Genomic DNA, 14,789 nt, shown 5'->3' on the forward strand with positions numbered 1-14,789 from the left:
GTCATTCCTCAACCAAAAGGATCAGCTCTGCTCTTTTGTTGAAGAAAAATAAACCAATCCCATTCAGATGGAGAAACAGGAGCCTTATCTGCAAAGGACATGGAAAAAAAAATCTTTTTCCTATGCTTAGGATGACAAGGTGACAGGTTTGCAAAATGTGGGTCAATTAGTGAGAGTCTAGCTGAGCACAACGAGGAAGTCTAGAAAAGGATAACCTACAGGAAAAAAACTGAAAGACACTGGATAAATTATGCAGTGCAGAAGACAGCAGAGAGAAATAAGGACCTTTCTTTGAGACGATTTCTGTTCATTCCCTCTGTCCTACCTATAAAAATCCTAATGTCACCCAGTGCAGACTGCCTATTCTAAAGTATTTCCACAAAGGACTGAGTCCCTAAATACCTTAGAGCACATGATAGGATGTAAGAATTCAGCTTTCTTCTGTATTTTATGCTATCCCTAGTAATAAATCTAGAAAAGCTAGTAATCCCTAGTGACAGCTGACTTCAAAAAGCACAATATTCTTCAGCTTCTGCTCAGGATTAAAAGATGACTACCTCCAGAATTTATCTTCCACTGCTGTTTTTCTTTGTAAATAAAATAATCTGCCAACTGCTACATTTGTGTTCCTTGACAAGTGAGATGTCACTCTTCAAATATGTTGTTGCTTATTGCTTGGCTTTTGATGGCTCTATCACTAGCCAGTTAGTGTGTGAGATTTTTTTCCAGTTATGCTGTCCACGTCAAACCAGTAAGAAATAGCCACAGTGCCAGGATGCTGAGCTTATAGAGACAGCAATAATGTAATTTTTACCCCTGAAATCTTTTTTAGGGAGGATTTTGGATAGTTTTTCAAGGTCAGTAGGTCTGTGTTAATGTGTGTCATTGATATCTAGAGGAAAGAAAGCGGCATTTCTAAACTGCTTGTGGAGGCAGCCAATATCAGCAGGCTTAAAAGGGTATTAAACAAATTCAAGGGCAGCAGATCCCCTAACAGATACTTTTGGACTACAAATTGTTCTCAGAGTAGGAAATGATTCTTTTCTTACTGATCTCTATGGTATTCTGATGGTTTATCTTTGAGGCGTTTTTGTTGGTCGGGCTTGTATAACTGTCAGTCTTGCAGTTGTCTGCAGCGTACGTACATTTCCTCAAACTGCTGTCATCGTTCATACCAGCATGGGCTGGGAGCAAAACCCACAACCAGCTTCACAAAGCAATAGAGGGTGGAGAGTCTGGAAGCCAAGCAGACAGTCTGGAAGAGCAGAGAGAAGAGTGTTGAGCAGATGTACTTTATCGAGGCACCCACCTCTAACAGTCCCTGAACTGCTGGATCTACGTTGTACATACCTTGCTCCGTTGGCAGCCCTGTTTCAGGCCATAGACTTCCAATTACTTTGCTTCAGTATGATATTTGTCTCAGGAAATTCCTTGAGCTGAAATAGCTGAAGGGCAGAAGAAACGGCCAGAGGGGAAATATCTCGCATGGTTTCCCTCTAAGCTTACCCTTGCTTCTGTTGTAAAAGGAAGTTGGGCTGGGCAGAGCCCTGGTTGGAGTGGGCAGGGCAGTTCCAACCTTGACCAGTCATCCTGCTGTAATCTGTATATTGACAAGAAGAACATGCTAATATGAACTCCATAATGAAATCCACCCGTCTGTCAAAGCCACTCCATGACTGGTTATTTTCCTTTGCACCAGTCAGCTCAACCACTCTGGGCTGTTAAGAGTTTAACATTTTGAAGCAACTTGTGGAAGAGGATGTTCATGTATAAGCCTCACCGGCTGTCTAATCAGCAGATAAAGTTTGGTCACTTCTTTGGAGGTGTTATGTGGTAGTTTTGAAAATGCAATGGTTATTTTGATCCTCTAGAAGTCATGTTCCATGACTTGCTTATATATTGTTATTTTTAGTATTATATAATATGCTGAATATGGTATTTTGTAGCCAATTCAAACACATTCAAATAGCATTTTCCTTTAAATCACACAGTTAATTAAAGAATTTGCAGAGCTCTCTATAATTACATGAGTTTTCTTCTGTCTTAGATCAAGCCCAAATATTTCAGACACCAGGTCCTGGCAAAGTTTAGAAGAGGAGAAGTGTTGACTCAGCCTACAGATGGGCAGCCAAAGCCTGGAGATACTACGTGACTTCCTCAAAATTACTCAGGGAGCAGCAGAGAAGCTAAATTAGTGCTAGATCTCTTGGGTCCTGAACCACAACCACAGCATCGCTTTTACTCTTCTCACCACTTCTATTTAAGCCACAGCTTCCTATATTAGTCTTCTACAACTCTATTCCTAGGGAAACCCGAGGGAATCTGTCTTTTTTGGGGCCTTCCTTCTGTGTGTAGGTGTGCTGGCCGACGCGCGGGCGGCTCGCAAATGCCATACGTGTGACTGGGTGAGGTTGTGTGGTAGCCAGAGAGCAAGGCTGCCCAGCCGTTCCCTGCGGGTCAGAGCCAAGGGACGAGGTTCAGAGCCTGCACGGACCCAGCAAATGTCCAAATGAGGATGTGAACAGAGAAACGTCTGTAGCAAGAGATGTGTATTTGGCTCCTCCACTTCCTCACGCCACCACAATGACTCTTCATGGTAAACCAAACTTGGAAGGAGACAGAAACACTGGACACATGTAAAAATGCACTTTTCTTCCACAAGAGTGTTTTCCAGACTTCCTCTGGGGCCAATGCAACCTTTGCTTGCTCTGAGCAATATTGCTCCTAACAATACAGACATTGTTTGAATGATATGGATACAGATCGAACAATTGCTCTTAATGAAGCACTTAAAGCACTGCTGGAGGGGCCAGCTGAGTTAATGAAGGTGGAAAACTCTGCCATCTCAAACTATTGGCTTAGAAGTAAAAAGAGTTGCCACAAGAAGTATTCCCAAAAGTTAATTTTCATGTGGCAACCCCAGAATACTTCTGTACAGGAGAGAAGGGAACGAAAGCACTAACCTGAACTGCAACGAATAGGTCACTGGAGGGAACCTTCTTTGCTTCTAGAGATGACCATTTGGAGGAAGGAGCTCCCCACGTGTAACGTGGGCCTTTGGACATAACCTCAGGAAGATATGGTGAGCCCTGGTTCTGCAACATGGGGGTTTGAAGTTTTTTCCCCACTCACATGATGCTCTCAAGTCCTTCCACATCAGGGTGCATCATGTGGGATATGTTAGATATTAATTAACTGTACGTCATACCTGCCTCTCTGTGCCCAATCCCTAGATCATATGGGTGATTGCAAGCTCACATAAGACACAAAAAAAAAAAAAAAATAAATCCAACTCATAGCAAATGTAATATCTTTGATTTACCTTGCGGCTTACCAAGAAACTTGAAAAATACGAGCCAGGACAGAGAGACCCATTTACCCCTTCTCTCATGACTGTCTGTCTATTCTGCTTATGGATCTTCATCAAGCGGCTCTCAGAACCAAGTGATATCTTTCCAAAAGGCAGACAGCTTTTACTCAAGGATTTAAATAGTGACAGATTACACATCCTTAGTTATAGCATTTTAATAGTTAATTATCTTCACTGTCAGTAGTGCCACCTGGGTTTACTTGCCTTTAATTTCCAGCTGCTGGACCTTTTGATTTCTTTTTTAAGCTGCTTTGCTTTTTAATGAAACTGATCTGCCTATGGAGACATCTGGGGAAGTATTTCAATAAACAACAGGACAGGAACATACGTAAGTTACTGGGTACCATCCTTTAGCCTGTGTGAGGTGACCTGAACAGTAACACTCTGAGCTGCTTCTAGATTTCAACCTGCATAATTATGCAGGACTGCAGTGCCAGGTGGTGAGAACACGGCAGTTTATGTAGTTTTGTGTTGCTTTTGAGGTGAAATTTAGCTCAGAAACTCAGGGAGACAGGATTACTTTTAAAAAGTAGAATGTAAAGCACCTCACAAAAGCAAAACCATATCTCAGGATGGTCAACCTTTATCCCTCACTGTCTCTTGAAAACCACATCCTGGGATAATTTCGTGTTTGAGAAATAACTGCATTTTTGCAAGAATTCCTTAGCTAAGCAGTTCAATGCTTTTGTTAATTATCTGTTGTTAGTCATAAGATAAAAGGTCATTTCAGCATATAGGCATATGCCAACTTGTGTAGAAGAAGAGACAATGGTTAGATCTACACAGATGGACAGTAGTTAGTCTGACAGGGGAGTCTCTCAGCGTATCACCAACCAGTGTTCAGCTTCTCAGGTACCATGGGAAAGGCATATGCTAAAATACGTGTAGCTCTTGAATTTATTAAGATATATGAGAAGGTTCCTCTCTCATGAAAAGATAAACTTGGGAAGACGCATGAAGATGTTTCTCATAAAGATGTGATTGGAGGATGGTGGTGATTTGTACTGTGTTGTTTAGAGTTGACACCCTGGGAATATACAGATGATACAACTGCTTCTCAGTGCAGTTAGAGAGGACAAGGAAAAAACCACTTGAAGAAGCATTCCAAATTAGAGGCCAGGCTATTGGGCATCCCACTTTCAGGTCAGGTGTTAAAATACTGTAGTGTGCTAGTACGAATCCAAGCTGAAATCACAAAGGAGGGAAACCTCTGATTTGAGGCTTATATTAAAAATGGGGAGCAAAAACCCAGAACCCTTCACCATGCTTTGTCTTGACTCTTACACGCTAAAAGTAGCCACAAGCTTGTGCTTAATATGGCCCAGATTTGCCAAGAATAGCAGCCCTAAATAGGGCTTCATATTCCTTCATTTTTAGGTAGCAAAAAAGGCGGTGCAGGGAACCATCGAATAGTAAGCACCTGCTCTGCCTGCATTAGTGTTCTGGCATATCCAGCAAATGTGCCAAAACAGAGACACACTAACCTAAGAGCTGATGGGTTTGGTACACTCCTTATGACTCTGTGGTCCTGACTATGTTTCCAGTTGCTGGCAGGAGAGAAGGGCAATGGAAATCCTTAAATTGCTTACACGACAGATTAAACAGTCTGGTCTCTCAGCAGCATTCAGAAACTTGCTTGCAGACCCTGAGATCACGAGGCTGAGCAGGAAAGCAGGGCTTTGCTGGCATCATATCACCATTAAGTGCATACAGTGGTACTGACAAAAGCCAGACATCCCCAGATTGCCTACATTTCCTTCAGGCAATCCGCTCCAGATGCCACCAAGTGACTTCCAGCAGTGCCCGCTTTGGAAAGGGGGGTTAGCTGGATCATCCCTGCAAGGGCCCTGACTCACTTCAACATAAAAAAATGTCACAAGAACAATATATAATAATTATTTCCATTTCAAACGTGTCCTAAACTACATGATTTCAGAAAATAAGAAATATAGCCGGGAATACTGCAGCAGTGATGTGATTTGTGTAGCAGGAAGGAATTACTGAAAATGCTGCCATGCAAATGGAGGTTTTGCTTCTGCTGCCTAATTGCCTCTTCCTTGTTGGTGTATCTCCAGAGAGCTTCCAAAAATAAATTCAATTAGGTTTAAAAAACACACTTTGAATTATAATTCTGTAACTAAAAGGGTGTGGAAGTGATAAGTCTATAGGAAATTCAAAATTTGTCTATTAAACAGGACATTTTTGTAAGGAACTTATAGTACAGATTGACTTATATGTAGATTTAGGAGCCAAATACACTTCATTTCAAAACATCATTGTGATTTTAAGCAACTCCAATCGCAAAAAGATGGACAATTACATGCCTGGACATAGTTAGAGAAACACCTTCCCAAAGTTTGGGGGTGGTTGAAGCTAATGCTCTGGACATTCTTGCCTTCCTGCTGTTCTGGTTTTCCCACAATTAGTACCTCAGAGGCATGAATGTATCAAAGACAGGATAATGCTGTGCAGAATAAGGAAAAATAAGGTTTTTCCTCAAATGAAACACTGTTTGTCTGCTGTTCCTGCCCATGGAGAGGTGGAAGGGCAGATCATCCGGCAGGAGGAGGTGCTGGTACCTATAGAGAACCCAAGGAGAGGGAGATAACTACTGGCAGGAATTAATCAGTGAATGCCTCTTCTCTGTCCCATAGCTGCTTTGGCCCTTCTTGACCCCCAGGAAAAGGTCTAAGGTTGCACATACTGCTTCAGGCCATGTCCAATGAAGCTCTTCTCACTCTTTGTATGACACATGAGAAGAAAATCCTGACCCAAGGGGACTGCCTTGACTGTAATTCAAGGTCCAAGGCTGAGAACACAAGATTAGGTTTGACTCCGCACCATCGAAAACTGCGCCTCTAGTGCAAGAAGACTCAAAGTACGACCATTTTCCCAGGCATTAATTTGTACAAATTCCATCTACCTGGATTGTGCAGCTGTGCCTCCTTGGCTGGAGTATGTGGGCAGAACATGATCGTGGGCTACAGCCTTTCTGATGAGGGGACAACAGCAGTTACTCTGCTCCCACTCTCCTAGGACTTATGGTGTCCTAAACCGACTCTGAAAAGGGCACAAGCTCTTGTTTCCTGCTCTTTCTGCACACTAAATAGATCTCAAGCCCAGGGCAACTGGGCTTGTTTTGAACTATGGCTTTAAGGCTCATTTGCGATTCATGTGGTTAGAGTTTATATGTGGGGAAAGAAAAAAAAGCCGTTTCTCACCCCCACATTCATTCTATGCTCATGTATATTCCAAATCATCCATAAAAGGTCTGCAACATCATCCTTACACTGGTCAAATATGAAAGGCAGTCTTGCAAAATTTTATTCACCCACACTGCCTGCATGAGTCACCTTTCATTTTAACCAGTAAGGCATTGTTTGTCTGTTGTTGTCACCACTGATGGAAGAAGGGATGAATAGGTTTTCTGTGACTATAAGGCATATTCTCCTTCAGTGCTACTTTTCTCATGGCCTTTTGCAAGTCTGAAGTCAAAAATGTTTCGTTCTGATCCTATTTTATTGGGTTTTCTCCAAATCTGGGTGCTTGCTAGACATGAAGAGCACCCATTGCAAAAACAAGAACTCATAACTTAATTTATCTGCAGTTTTGCTTTTTAGGATTTATCAGCCAGCTACGTTTCTGGAGAATCATCCATGACTTCCCTGAACAATGAATAACTGTCAAACAGCCGTTGCCCTCTGTGGTTGTCCAACTGTTGATATGCAGCATCCAGCTCTCCTCTCAGCAGCAACGGACACAGTGGTCACAACCCCAGCTTTAAACTCCTTTGTCATATTTGGAAAGGTGCAGTAAAGCTGGAAATTGTTTGTGTATTCCTGAAGCTGAGATTGGTAAACCAGGTCAGGTTATAGGACTCCCTTTGAAGAAAGTAGTTGTTAATCATTGTCGGGGCACTTATAAGCAAGGAGCAACCGGTTTCCCACCTTCTCACTCCTGTTTATTATACACACTAGACCTCTTGGCAATAACCAAAGCATTGCCAGAAGTGATTTTTATTTTCTTAGCTATCATGAGTAAGAGGTTACAGATGCTGAACGCAGTTTATGTCCTACCTAACTGTGCCATTGATTATGCTCACCTGGAGTTGGAAATGGCTCCTCCCCAGGATTACTCATGTAGAATTAGTTTCAAGTATAGCAAACAGCTGTCCTCTAGACCATCATTTCTCAGGAAAAGATCAATAAATTCTTAATTGCTTTTGTTATTTTTTATGCAATGATTTCTGCAAGCCTTTTCCATTTGTGCATTTAAAGGTTCCCTCAAATATTTTACCAATAGTCTCGTTTGCTCCAGTGAACAGAACTCTTCAGGTCTTTTTTTTTATTTTATTTTATGTTATTTTTAATGGGAAGATGGGAAATTCAAGTTCAAAGCACTAATCATTTCTTAAATATTGTACATAAAAATCAACATGAGATGTAAGTCTTAATTTGAGACCCATGCTAGTTCCGCAGTGCAGTATGACGTTATGTTGCCCTTAAATAGATTATTTTAGTAGCTAATGCAGCATAAAAAGAAAACTACCCTGTGTGATTTTGCAGCTCCCCCAATACCTGCATACTTTACGGTCTTTCAGAGTACTTATTGCAGTATATTTATTCATTGAGCCTAGTCCCCACAGTGGCAGATGCTGTACCACGTAATCTCTTCCTAAGGCACTCTGTGGCTACTGACATTGCCAGCATCAGAATGCTCCCTTAAGATTCCCCTCCCTCCACTTACCAATCTTCATCTTTTATGTATGTCAGAATCTGGTTCAGAAAGTCTCTGTAGTCCTAATTTCCAGCCCAACTATATTTATGACCATTTCCAGAATGACTCTTCCCCTTTGCTGAGATTTACCAGTTCCTGCCCAATGTACTTCTAGCCAGTAATATTTTTGTTACTTTTTCTAATAGCTGAGGAGTTGGATCACAGGGAAACTCAGCACTCTGAAGGACTGCAGCAGGTTGGATAATGGCATCTTTCTTCTTTTTGTCTGTGTGACTTGGAATCGAAAAAGCTGAAACTTTGAACTCTAGCCCATTCCCTGCCTTTCCTAGTAACTACAACAGACATGGACCATTTGTGAACAGCTCAGACCTTTGGACGCCACTTACGTACACAAAACTTAATCCAAAATCCAAGTGCAGTCAATGGAAAGACTTCTGGTTGACTTCCATTCTCTCTGGACAAGGAATACTTCATGGGTCTAGAACATACATGCCGTCTTTTGCTGCTTTTTCTCCACGTAGTAGCACATACGTATTGCCTCTGCAAATCTTTTCCAATTAGTGGTCCAAAATAAAGACCCAAGTGCTTTAGCACAGTCTCCTTCTTCACAGCAAACTTCCAAAGAAGGGTAGACAGTGACTGGGAGCCACCACACCCAGAACAACAAACCAGTAAGTAGCAAATGTTCAGTAAATATAATGCAGTATCTATAACGTGCAGCAAAACAAACAAACAGAAAGGCTTTGAAGCAAGATTCTGGCCATGAAGATGTGAGTTTTTAGAGATGCTGATCCATTTATGAAACTTTACAGCAAACAGAAGTGAGACATTTTTGTTTCTACATTAAAAAAAAGAAAAAAAAAATATTTATGCCAGTCTGTAGTGGGAGTCATTGATTAGGCAATAGGACAAGAGGAAATGGCCTCAAGTTGCGCCAGGGGAGGTTTAGATTGGATATTAGGAAAAAATTTTACACTGAAAGGGTTATTAAGCCTTGGAATGGGCTGCCCAGGGAAGTGGTTGAGGCACCATCCCTGGAGGGATTTAAAAGACGGGCAGACATAGTGCTTAGAGATCTGGTTTAGTGATGGTTTTTTATCAGAGTTAGGTTGATGGTTGGACTTGATGATCTTAAAGATCCCTTCCAACCTGGCCAATTCTATGATTCTATGATTGTTTTCACTGATACCTTTGCGATGTGCTGGCCTCACTGGCCTGGCACTGCTTTGGTTACACCTGACCTGGTCAAGCTCTGGTTGACCTTACCCTTCCTCACAAGTGGTTTTACAGCCCAGATTTATTTCCACGTTACCCATCTCTGGACTGGGCCTGAAGAGCATTACCATGGATGTTCTTCAGCAGCACAGGTCACCAAAGTGACACTACAGTGCCTCTGTGCAATCACTCCTTGATAAGAATGGTCTAAGTCCTTCTCCAGCCCAAGGCGGTGCCATGAAAACAGCCTATTTATTCTGTCCTTTCTCTCATGAGTCTGATGCTGGTTTGAAGGCAGGTCAGGCTTTCGGTTCATGAATTTCCAAAACACGTGATCTGAAGTAGCATCATCACATTTTTTTAAACCAAATTTGCAATCAAAGTATTTAGTATCAATCTGAATCCAGAAAAAATTTTTTGAGCTCATTGGCGATACAAAAAAAAAAAAAAAAAAACAGGGTAAGAAAATATAAGAATCAACCTGCTTTTCCAGTTGCAGTTACAGCACTGAGCAATCCAGACCATTGACCAATACAGAGAAATAATGGATTAGTGCCAAGGAGGATTATGATATCACATCAGAAAGGTTAAGATGATAAATAAAACATTGAAAGAGAAGATGTCTACAGATCTAAAAGATAATGTTTGTTTTTCTTTTGAAAAGCATTTCTTAGGAACCCAACGCTCCGCAAGAACAGGCTGTACTGGCATGGGCAGACAAAAAGCAATAGGAAAACCCAGTAAGTCCACTTTCAACCACATAAACAAACTTGTCTCTAGGCATGACATCACAGCCCATAAAAGCCTCCGGTGCCAGGGTTTCATTCTGCTGTAAGATCATCATGAGCATTCTTTTTAGACTTGGCATGTTGAATAACCCCAGGGGAAAAAATGAAAGCAAGGAATCAAGGCTCTCCTCTGTTCATCAAAGATCTGAAGGCGGCATTTCCCACCCACTGACACAATGTATTTCAGCATTTTTCCTGAAGAGCAGCATCACTGGAAAGAGCTATGGGGCATGGAGACTCCTCCTGGCATCGCTCCTGGCAGTAATGTGGACTGGTGGTTTATCTTCTGAAGGAAGAACAGTTTCTTGACAGTACATTGAATGTAACAGAACCAGTAACAGAACTGTAACAGAACCTCTTTAAATAAGGACGTAATTCATCCCTCCCTGAAGTTTTGTGGTTGCATTTCTGATAGAATCTGGCAATAAACCAAGCTCTGGCTGGAAGACCTGAACCTACTTCTCCAGAAAGAACAATCAGAGATAATGTCAAAATAGTAGGCTGCTTCTGAACAATAATCTGCCACAGAATGACAAACCACTGAAAGACAGCTGTCAGTGGTTATAGAATGGTTTGAGTTGGGAGAGAACTTAAAGATCATCAAGTTCCAACCCCCTGCCCTGGGCAGGGACACCTCCCACCAGACCAGGTTGCTCTAAGCCCCCTCCAACCTGGCCTTGAACCCCTCCAGGGATGGGGCAGCCACAGCTTCTCTGGGCAACCTGGGCCAGTGTCTCACCACCCTCACAGCAAAGAATTTCTTCCTAATTTCTCCCCCAGATCATTGCCATTGAGAGGACACTCCTCTAACTAACACCTCTCTTAATGGATAAGAAGGTTCCCTCTTGAATCCATCACTGGTGTCCCACTTGGCACTGGGGTCCATGTTCCAAAGCTTTCACTGGGTGGCAGCTAATGATTAACTTAAAAGCAGAGCATTTCAGCGAGGGAGAGGGTTGGTCCTCAACTGCTTTTAGTCCCTTATAATGATGGAGGAGAACAAAACAGGACAGAAAAAGCTGAATTCATTACTGCCTCACCGCTTTAGTGTAAAAAAAGGTCTTGCAAAAAATCTTGTTTCCCATGCTGGCTGCCATTATTTATTTTGCAAGGTGCCAGGAAAAGGTTAAGAGCAGGAATTAGATGAGCACAGTCAGAAATCAGCTCTTTTATGACCTTCCCATACCCTCGCCCTTCATCAGTCCTGGGACGGCTCTTTCCCTAAAAGCTTTTCCAAAGGATTAGTGGCCTTGATTTTCACTTCTACACGTGAACCAAATGACTGTTCTGGTCCAAATTCAGGTCTGCCTGAAAGCAGCTCAGAACTGCAGTTTTTCAAACCGTGGCAGGAGTTGGCCTCAGAGACAGCACGTAGTTCTGCTGCGTGTGGGATCAGAGCTAGGACGTGCTGGGTGACCCGGGGTGGGAAATTATGCTGGCCCTCGTACACCACCAGGTCATGGAGGACCCAGCAGAGATGCTCAGAAGCAACCTCTGCACATCTCAGGCTCCCGTCCTTTTCCGAAACTGCAGCCTCTATTTAGGGCTTTTTCATTTGTTTACATGAAAACGTTGTCCTCTCTAAGGATTCACTTCTGAAAATAAGCCTCTGTTTTAAATGCTTTGACAGTGACTGCATAAATTTACATGACTCCTGTCACAACACTGGGAAGCTTGCTGTGCTAATGATGGATACTCAACATTTCTTTGAGATAAGTTTGCAGTGGGAGCTGCGGGGGAAGGCCAGACTGGCAAGGCCTCAAAATCTGAGGAGATCGTTAAACACTGCGAATGACATCTTCATGCTTTATCTCAACAAGCTATTTTTACAACATGAGAAATTACACCAGAAATTCAAATTACATTCATTTATTACACTTGCCCAAGCAATTTTGCATGCGGGTATGATCCACTTTGCATTGCAGGAGTTAAGGAAGAGCCAATTACTGAATAACAGAACTGTTGAGGCTGGAAGGGACCTCTGGAGTCAGGCAGTCCTATAGCAGACACCCACTACAATGTCACCCCTACTGGTCTACTCTGGAAAAATGTGGAGGTGAGGAGTGAGTGAAAAATGATCAATCTGTAATAAGCTGATTGACAGCATCACTAAGATTTGCCTCATTTTTCAGTACCCAGGAAGTCGTGATTGGGTAGGAAGAAAACCATGAAAACTTAAATGTTTTTAAAGTGCAAGAGAACGAAGACAGAGATAAATTGTTGTGGTGTTTTTTTTATTATTATTTGTCTTTGTGCAACTACCTACATTTCATGTAAATATATATGATGACAAAGAGACTTGGAGGAATTGCAAAACTAATTTTATTTTTATTCATCATTTGTTAAAACAATTAGGCTTTTATATAACCATGCTCACATGCTTCTGTTCAGTGGCAGATATGTTTAGCAGATGTGCCTTTTGTGTGTCCTACCTATTAGGACAGATAGATGGATATTTTTAATATGGGAGGGATCCTCTCCTCTCCTCTCCTCTCCTCTCCTCTCCTCTCCTCTCCTCTCCTCTCCTCTCCTCTCCTCTCCTCTCCTCTCCTCTCCTCTCCTCTCCTCTCCTCTCCTCTCCTCTCCTCTCCTCTCCTCTCCTCTCCTCTCCCTTCCCTTCCCTTCCCTTCCCTTCCCTTCCCTTCCCTTCCCTTCCCTTCCCTTCCCTTCCCTTCCCTTCCCTTCCCTTCCCTTCCCTTCCCTTCCCTTCCCTTCCCTTCCCTTCCCTTCCCTTCCCTTCCCTTCCCTTCCCTTCCCTTCCCTTCCCTTCCCTTCCCTTCCCTTCCCTTCCCTTCCCTTTCTCCTTGGTGCATTTTCTACTTTCTACTCTAAAAATAGCACACCAGAAAATTAATCTGCATTTTATTTTTGTACGCTATTAGCAGTATATTTAGTTGTGAGATCCAGATTCACCCACCCAAAGATGATATTCTCCCAGTCTCATGCTTGGTGAAGTTCAACAAGGAATGATGTCCTACCACGAAAACAATCTAGGCATGGCCCCCCCCACCATGGAGCACCCACTGTGCAGTCTTCTCCTAAATGTCCTGGTTGAGTAAGCAGGGAAGAAAAGTGTTTAGCCAAAGACTTCCTAGTTTTAGTCTTGATGGTTTACCTTTCTGTAGGCACCTACAGCTTCCTGGTGGAAAGCACTGGGTCACTCAGCAGGATGGGTTCATGATCTAGAGTGAACAAGCTCACTGTATCTATGGACCTATATAGATCTATATCTATAATGCATTCCCAGCATGCATTATAGCTGAGCTCTGGTTTTCCTTCTGTTTCCTTCTTCTTCCCCTTACTCCTGAAAATACCATCCCACTACCTCCCTTGAGCTACCACCCAGAACCAATCCCACCCTCTCATCTGGCCTTTAGTCCGTGCACTTTGGGTGCCAAGGACACTTGCTAACTTTTATTTTCTCTGATTTTTCTCCGACGCTATCTTCTATATTCACCTTCACTGAAACCAGACAACAAATTCTTACACACTAGACATTCTTGAAAACATGAAATCATTGAGATTAAGGCTGTGTAGTTACTTCAAGACATGTAAACCCTACGTGCATTTGAAGATGGGTTGTTACAAGCCACCCTCAACTCAGGAGCTGTGTAGATGTGCTAGATGGGCACTTAAAAAAGCGAGTCCTCTCAGCAGATCTCGCTCGCTCGGGCTCAGCATCTCGACAGCCTCCTCTAAAAAGCTGCTTCACATCTGACCCCAGAGCGCAACTCGACTCAGTACCTAAACAGAAGTTGAACTTTCTGGAAATAAAAACCCAGGCTTAACTCATATTACCAAGGCTGATTGAAAATCTGGCCACAGCTTGTGAAATTCCATACTGACCCCTTTCCAAAGAGTTTATTAAAGGCAAAAACCCAATCGGTTTGGAAGGAACTAGTTCTTCCTCCAGTGGAATTTCCACCACACTGGGATGTGGCTCTTCCCACAGCCCAACGCACAACAGTACTAATGTTACAGGATAACCATATCCCAACGGGACCGGCCAAAACACTACGTACTAAGAAAGTGAGAAATGTTGGTTGTAAGTTTTGACTGCCGAAGCTGAATGGCTCCATGCAGCTTTAGAAATAGGTATGATTTTTGCAGCATTTTGTGTAAGTGATGGTCCTGGGGAAAGAATAGCAAGAATAAAATCAGACGTAGCAGATAAAGCTGAGTGAAATTTGAACTGCAGCAAAATGTCACACTCTATGGGTGTTGCAGTGAGAACTCCCCAGATGCTGTAGCTGGAGCCATTCTAAAAACTGCAAAAGCAAAATAGATAGATTAAATACGCATCACACCAAGACACAGTGAATATATATCTTGTGAATCACAAAACACGTCCTATCATAATGTACCTCCTTCTGTTCACTGTGTTTACACAGAATGCAAAACAAGGGGAAAAAAAAAAGAAAAAAAGAAAGTAATTCTGCACGGGAAATATAAGCTATTTTGGTCTGTTGGGTTCTGAAAGCACAGTTGACTGGACTTTTTTAATTGACCATGTAGCACAGTATCTAAGTATCCCAGGAACGTTCTTTCATACTGAAAAAATATTTTTATGAACCTTTTGGTGTTGTAAGTTGCCATAAATCCAGTGTGCTCTGTTCTGCCTCGTGTACATTTGTGAAGCATGGCAACACATGCAGAAATTCTAATAAAGACTGTTATCA

The sequence above is a fragment of the Numenius arquata genome, chromosome 7 (genome assembly GCF_964106895.1).
Source record: "Numenius arquata chromosome 7, bNumArq3.hap1.1, whole genome shotgun sequence".
Taxonomy (NCBI): Eukaryota; Metazoa; Chordata; class Aves; order Charadriiformes; family Scolopacidae; genus Numenius; species Numenius arquata.